We start from the raw sequence: 7,251 nt of genomic DNA on the forward strand, positions 1-7,251 counted from the left end.
CCACCTCACCTTCCTTTAATCTCCAGTGCCATTACAGTCCTGCTTCCTCCAGAATGTCATAAGGTTGCAGTTAAACAATGTATGATCCCTTCAGATTAGCATCTTCCTCCCAGCAATACACACTCTCAGGTTTCTACTATGTCTTTTTATGATTTCATAGCTCATCTCTTTGTAGTGCTAAACATTATTCTGTTATCTGAATATACCGCCATCTTTCTATTTTTTTGGCTACTAAAGAATATATCACAAGTTTCATTAATCATTAGCAAATTTGCTGTAAATGTCTTTGGACACAGACAAGTCTTCCATTTATTTGGGTAAATATCAAGCAGTGAAAATACTGTTATACATGCCATAATCATGGGTAGCTTCAGAAGAAACTGTGAACATGCCCTCCAAAGGTATTGCACCACCTTGCACTCTATCTACAATGAATAAAAGTTCTTGTAACTTCTCATTCTAGGTTTATGATGCCTTTCACATTGTGAATTTTGGCTATTGTAGTAGGTATGCAGTGTCATCTTATTGTCATACAAATTTGCAAGGTTCCAATGACAAATGAACTGAAACATATTTCCATATGTTTAGCCTGAGTCTATATAATCTTCCTGGTGAGATATGTATGCTCAAATGTTTTGCCTTCTTTTCTTTTGCATTTTTATTATTTTAAAGTGAAAAAAGCAAAGAAAAATCAAAAAGCAATCAGGCAAATAACAAAAAACCAACAAAAGCCAATCAACAACAACAACCAAAAAAACAAAAAAACAAAAACCAAAAACTAGAGTGATATGGGATTTCAAAACAAAATGATAGAAATTTACCAATGGTTGTTATATTGCTGTCTTCAAAATAGTTGCTCAGGTTATCAATCACAGGCATGCAAAATTGATCTAACAACGTGGTTTCCCTTTGAACATATTCTTTCTCTTTCACGATATCTATTGTAACTTTTGGATCTTATTTACTTTCAACTTCTTACACTGATGAGACAATACTGTGTTTACTCGTGTGAGTCTGATTTATATCTCTAGTTGCAGTCACTTACCTGTAAAAGCTTCTCCTTTATCCTACTTTATATCTGAGTAGCACTTCATTGTTTAAAAATACCACATCTTTTTTATCTATTCCCCAGCTGATGGACATTTGTGTTGTTTCTGGCTATTACAAACTGTGCAGCTATAAACATGGGTGCACATATAACACTGTGGTATGATGTTTTCAATTCTTTTGGAAAAATACCCATAAAGGGAATAGCTGGATTGAATGGAATTTCTAATCTTAATTTTTTGAGCAATCTCCACACTGTCCTCCACAACAGTAGTACCAGTCTGCACTCCCACCAACAATGTAGAAGAGCTCCTTTTTCCTCGCAGCCCCTCCAGCATTTGTTATATGTTTATTTCTTGATGTTAGCCACTCTTTCTGGAGTGAGATGGCCTCTCATTATTGCTTTAATTTGCATTTCTTTAATGACCCATGATGTTGAACATTTTTTCATATATTTATTTGCAACGCAAATGTCTTCATCTGGTAATTATGTATTCATTTCAGATGCCCGTTTCTGGATTGGGCCTTTGAATTTGGGGGGACTGGTTTTTTTCAATTGTTTATATGTTTTAGATAGAAGTCTTTTGTCAGAGTGACAGTTGATAAAAGTCTTTTCACAATCCATAAGTTTTCTTTTCATGCTCCTGGTGGTTTCTCTGAATGTGTGAAAATTTTTTAAGAAGGTGAGATCCCTTTGTTTTAGTAAGTATGCAGTGTCATCTTACTATCATACAAATCTGTAAGTTTCCAAGGACAAGTGAACTGAAATACATTTTCATATGTTTATCTTGTGTCTGCATAATCCTCCTGATGAGATATGTATGCTCAAGTGTAAGCTCAAGTGTTCTGCCTTATTTTCATTGGACTATCCAGCTTCTAAAATTCATTGAATTTTAAGTTGTTTGTAGATTTCGATTGAACATTTTTTTATAAACATTTGTATTTTGCAAATGTTTTCTTTAAGCCTGTGCCCCATCCTGTCATTCCTTAACATAACACATCGCAGAAACTATATTGTTTAGTTATTTTTCATATTATCATCTAGATGTACTATATCACTACACATTTTCTTCTTTGATAAATTTTGAGTTATTTTGGGGGAAAAGTATAAGGTGTATATAACCTGCTTCTTTTTTGCATGCAGATATCCAGTTATTCATTATATGAAACAATGTGGTACTGCTTATGGTTATTCTATAGCTTTCACATCAGAATGTCAGAGCATATAAATAAACCATAAATTTTATTATTCTACTAATTAGTCAGGTTTTGAAAGTCTTAAATAAAAAAAAAATCTTATTATCTATCTTGATTTTTCGGACTTAAGAGTTATCTTCCTCACTAACTTTGTGATTCCCAAAGGTTTATTCTCTTTTAATAGATAGATAAACATTTGATAATAGATAAACATTTGATGCTAATAGATAAACATTTGATGATAATAGATAAACATTTGATGCTAGAGTTATTAACAGTAAAAGAATACAAAAAGCATTTGAAGTAAATATTTTGAAATTCTAAAACTTTTGTAAATGATGATAGCATGTCTGAAACAAAAATGTAGACACCTCAGTTGATGATATAGAATAGGAAAATAATTTTTAAAGCACCATTAATACAGATATACTAGAGACACAAGAGGGAGGAGCACAAGGGTGCATATTAGATATTCAATCAATGCTAAGCATAAATAACTCTGTAAGAAACATGTAAATAAGGCAGCTATGCACTGGGACAGTCAAGATTTCACGGTTTCTGTCTACTCTTTTACTTTCCACTTGAAATTATTTCCTTTAATTCCCTAACTCACAAGTACTTTCTGGAGAACTACACTTTGCTATGTTACACAACAATTAGTCAATTAATTGAAATTCAGCATGTACTTTCAGTAATTCATCTTTTGCAAAGTATGTCAGAATGGAGTTAATTAGCAGTAATTAAAATAATTGTGTTTACCTTCAGTGCTATGTTTATGGTTCAGACTTAGGACTTAAATGTCAGTGTGTCATGGACACTGTTACCAACTCAAATTCAGTTGACTGAAAATATGCACAGATTTGGCAAAATTCACTAAATAGATAAAAGATACACTTTAACTGTTTTAAGTATGTTAGCAAAGAAGCACTTGTAGGAAAAATCCTAAGAGCTAATGGTGTCTCTCAGAGTTACGAGGTGAAGGAACCTGCTCAGCAGTCCCAGTGGACTCTGTTCTGCCACCTTTCCAAGATGCTGAAGAAGAGACTTGCAGTGGTGAAGGCAGGAAAGACAATTTAATCAGCATAGCTCCCACTGTGAGGAACTGATTAGGTCTTGGTGACCAAGTTTTGCAGAAAGGTGCATGAAGATAGAGCTTGGGCCTCTGTGTGGATGGTGGACTTAAGCAACTGGCAAAGTAAGTGCTCATACTCAGTCCTGGTCTGGTCCATCATTGCCTCAGGACTCAGGACTCCTTAGGAACCTTGTCATAAGAAAATCACTGCTGCCTGGAGATGGGGTAGATACAGTTTCAACTCTTGTCCTCATGTGTCTATTCATCACACCTGTTGCTCCTGGAATCCAGTGTGATTGTAGGAGAGAATGACTCAGAGAAAGGACAGGTCAGAATGAAGGCTAAGACACCAAACATTTTATCTTCCTTTGATTTTTCCATTGGGCATCTGCAGAGTGAAGAGCCAGTCAGTGTTTGTAGTGACCTCTAAATCGTGCTGGTGTTCAAGTATTCACCATCTGTAGGAAATAGGTAGTTGCTCCTTTCCTCTCTGCACTGGAAAACTCCTTTCACTGACACGAATTACAACTGTGTTAACATGGAGGCAAATCAGAAATCAAACTTTCCCTTTTGTGAAGAAGTCTGAGAATGAAGAGCAGAAAATTACACAAGAGAGCAAGAAAACTCTGAGTCAAATCCTCAAGAAGGGTGAGATTCAGTACACAAAGACTTCAGCCCAAAGTGCATGGAGGGGTGAAGTGCAGGATGCAGAAGTTTAAAGGACTCCCCTCAAAAACACCCCCGCGCTTGGCACATTTCAGGAGAAAGACAAAGGAAGGTCCGACTGCAGACTCCCGAGTTTGACTCTCCCAGTGTCCTCAACACCAGAACACGCAGTCCGAAGAAACAGCCAGCAGTACAATGACAGCCTCTCTGCTCCAAGGATCTGCTAAGCCGGCTAGTAATTTCTTCTACAGGAGCTGCTCCTCCCTTGAGCTTTGTGCATTCAAGGCTCAGACCTCTTCACACCACAGGCCAGGTCTCCTCGCTGTCTGTGCTGATCCTTTCACCCATGAGTCCTATAGCAATTATTCTTTCAATCAAAGTGAAAGAGGAAGCCCCCAAGGGATCCCGAGGAAGCTGTGTAGAAAAAGGAAATTTACAAAGGCTGCCTGCCAAGAACAATGTTCTACAAGACACGAACATGGCTCCAAGGAATTCTTGAAACTAGAAAAATTTGGAGTTGGGGATTTTGGTACAGTTGACAGGTGCACGGAGTGGCTGGTTGGATGTGTTATGCAATAAAGCGCTCTACGGATGGCAGCACTATCAGATGAGAATTTGCTTTTGCATGAAGTTTATGCTCATAAAATACTTGGACAACAACCCAATGTGGTACAGTACTTATCTTTGTGGGTGAAAGATGACTATAAGATCATTCAGAATACTGTCATGGTGAGAGCTTACAAGTTGCCATCCCTAAAACATTAGGTTTCTAATCATTTCCAAGAATCAAAACTCAAAGACATCCTTGTACAGATTTTCTTGGGACTTAAGTAATCTAAACTCTGGCACAGTACACTCTGGCATCAAGCCCAGTAGCATCTTAATTTGTCAAAAGGCAAAATGTGATTCTCCTGAAGTCCCAGAAGATACTGAAAGTGAAACTGATTGGTTTCTCTCTGCCAGTATGGTGTATTAAATTGGTGACATGGGTCATGTGACATGAATAAGCAGACCCCAAATGAAAGAAGGAGATGCTTGCTTGCTGGGTAATGAAATTTTGCAAAAGGATTATTAACATCTTCCCAAAGCTGACATATTTGCCCTAGGGCTAACAATTGTAGTGACTACAGGAGCAGAGTCTTTACCCACAAATAGTGAAATGTGGTGTCATATCCCTAATGGTAACTTTCAGGTCATTTCTCAGGAGCTAACAGAAGATTTTCACAATTTGCTCAAAAATATGATCCACCCTGATCCAAGGGAGAGAACGTATGGAGTAGCTCTGGGTGGAAGCCAAGTTCATCAGCCTTCCTGAGTAAGTGAGAAGGTCCAACAGCAACTCAACTGGGAAAGTTTAAGATAGCCACACTAGAAAGGAATCTGAGAGAACTCCAGCAGACCAGGTTCCCTGGGGAGATACCCTGAGGTCTCTGTGGGCAGAACAAGAAACACAAAATGCCTGGTTCAGAGGAAAGAGTGCGAAGTCTTCAAGTTTTACTTCTGGGCAATCTTCTTCATATGAACTCATTTCAAAACAGCCAATTCTATACATAAAACTTCCAGAAAAAGATGATTACTCAAACTTCCTCTTACAAAATGGAAAAACTAACCAACTTGAATGTCATCCTAATGTTTCAAAAGTCATCCTAACATAGCATTTATAGCCAAGTTTAACACACTACTAAAGTTTCTTATTAGCAATGGCCTCAGGTACAATAGTTGATAGCAACTTCTCAATTTCTCATGCTACCTATCAATAACTTATTTACTTCTCACTTTTTCCGATGAATGAGAACAACATGTGGGTCAAACTGAAGGACAAAATTAGCTTTCGGCTTTGTCTATGGACTAAAACTGCTGCTGCTGATTTCTCATCAATGATCCCAGAAAAAAAGAAAATTTGGCTTTGAGTTGAAGTAAGAACTTTAATATACCTAGATTTAGACAGCGCTTCCAGATTATGATATTCCTAGAAGACAATCTCCAGGCCTTTGAGTGATGATTTTCTTAAGGTATTTTGTGGATGGAAGCAACCTTTCTTGCACTGTATTTATTAAATGAATGGTTTCTCTATTATGTGAGGTGGGCACAAATAAAATTGCACATAGAATGGACATGCTGGATCTGGTTATTAACTTGTGAAACAAAATGCTGGCGATAGCGGGCTCAGTGGAAAACTGCCCTAACTGTTCTGTTGCAGTCAATTTGTCTTCATCCTCTTACAGCTGTTGACTAGTTTGGATTTTCTGGATGTCATCACTTTTTTCTCTTGATTTTAGCAAAATTTGGCTTTATTTCTCATAATTTTAATTCATTTCTGTGTACATTTAAAAATAATAGAACATTTGTAAATGAAGGTTTTTACTTTGTATGAAGCTAGAAAGAAAGAAAGAAAGAAAGAAAGAAAGAAAGAAAGAAAGAAAGAAAGAAAAGAAAGAAAGAAAAGAAAGATAGAAAGAATCTACCTCCAGCCCAGTGTAGGGGAGGAAACTGTGTATCTTTGCCTCATGCATTACAAGATTCTAGAATGGGCTCTCTATAGTAAGAGACACATTAACAAAAAGTATGCACATTTATTTGAGGTAAGTTGCAAATGACACACGAGCTTTCAAAAATTGAAGATTCAAAGAACGAAGAAAAAATGTGTCATTTTCTGGATAGTCATGCAGAGGTATGACTGGAGGGTAAGCAGCCATGATTAAGGTTTTGTGTGTTCATATTATTCTTGGGACCTCATTTTTTATTTCTTTAATCCTGCTATTTGAAGAGCACTCATTGAAGGACAAAGTCATGTAATTGTCTTGTTGAATGACTCTGATAGATAAAGATGTTGTTCAGAGAAGGCCCTTCCTGTTTCTGCTGTTTTTCCAATTTTATTCAGTTTTATATTTCTCATTCTTCCTTCAGTATATGACAATCTTATATTAAGATGAATATTTTCTGAGTCTTATCACCAGAAAACTGAACAAAAGTAGCAAAGAAAAACAGTGCAAAAAAAGTTGCAATCAAATCAGAATGTAATTTGTACAAATGGTTTTCAGCTAGGAAATTGTAAAGACAAAGAAATATCTTACCCTAGAGCAGAGCCAGAGAGAGAAAACACATTTCTTATGGAATTCTGAGATAACACATAGTCTTGTAAGAGGCCTTAAGAGAAGGAGGTTGTCATCTTGTAAAAGGATTGGAAACACATGGTTCAGTTTAAATTCATTTAGCGACTCAGGACTATGTGTGACAAAGTTAATTGATTCTATTTTGAGATTAAAGCC

At 36.6% G+C, this 7,251-nt stretch overlaps 1 pseudogene; it reads left to right on the plus strand.

Moving 5' to 3' along the window:
• Nucleotides 1–4,328: 4,328 nt before the first annotated feature.
• LOC100730452 (wee1-like protein kinase 2) lies at nt 4,329–5,345 on the plus strand (annotated as a pseudogene).
• Nucleotides 5,346–7,251: the final 1,906 nt, after the last annotated feature.

This window comes from Cavia porcellus, unplaced genomic scaffold (assembly GCF_034190915.1).
Source record: "Cavia porcellus strain 051 isolate PalLab524CR breed Dunkin Hartley unplaced genomic scaffold, mCavPor4.1 scaffold_24, whole genome shotgun sequence".
Taxonomy (NCBI): Eukaryota; Metazoa; Chordata; class Mammalia; order Rodentia; family Caviidae; genus Cavia; species Cavia porcellus.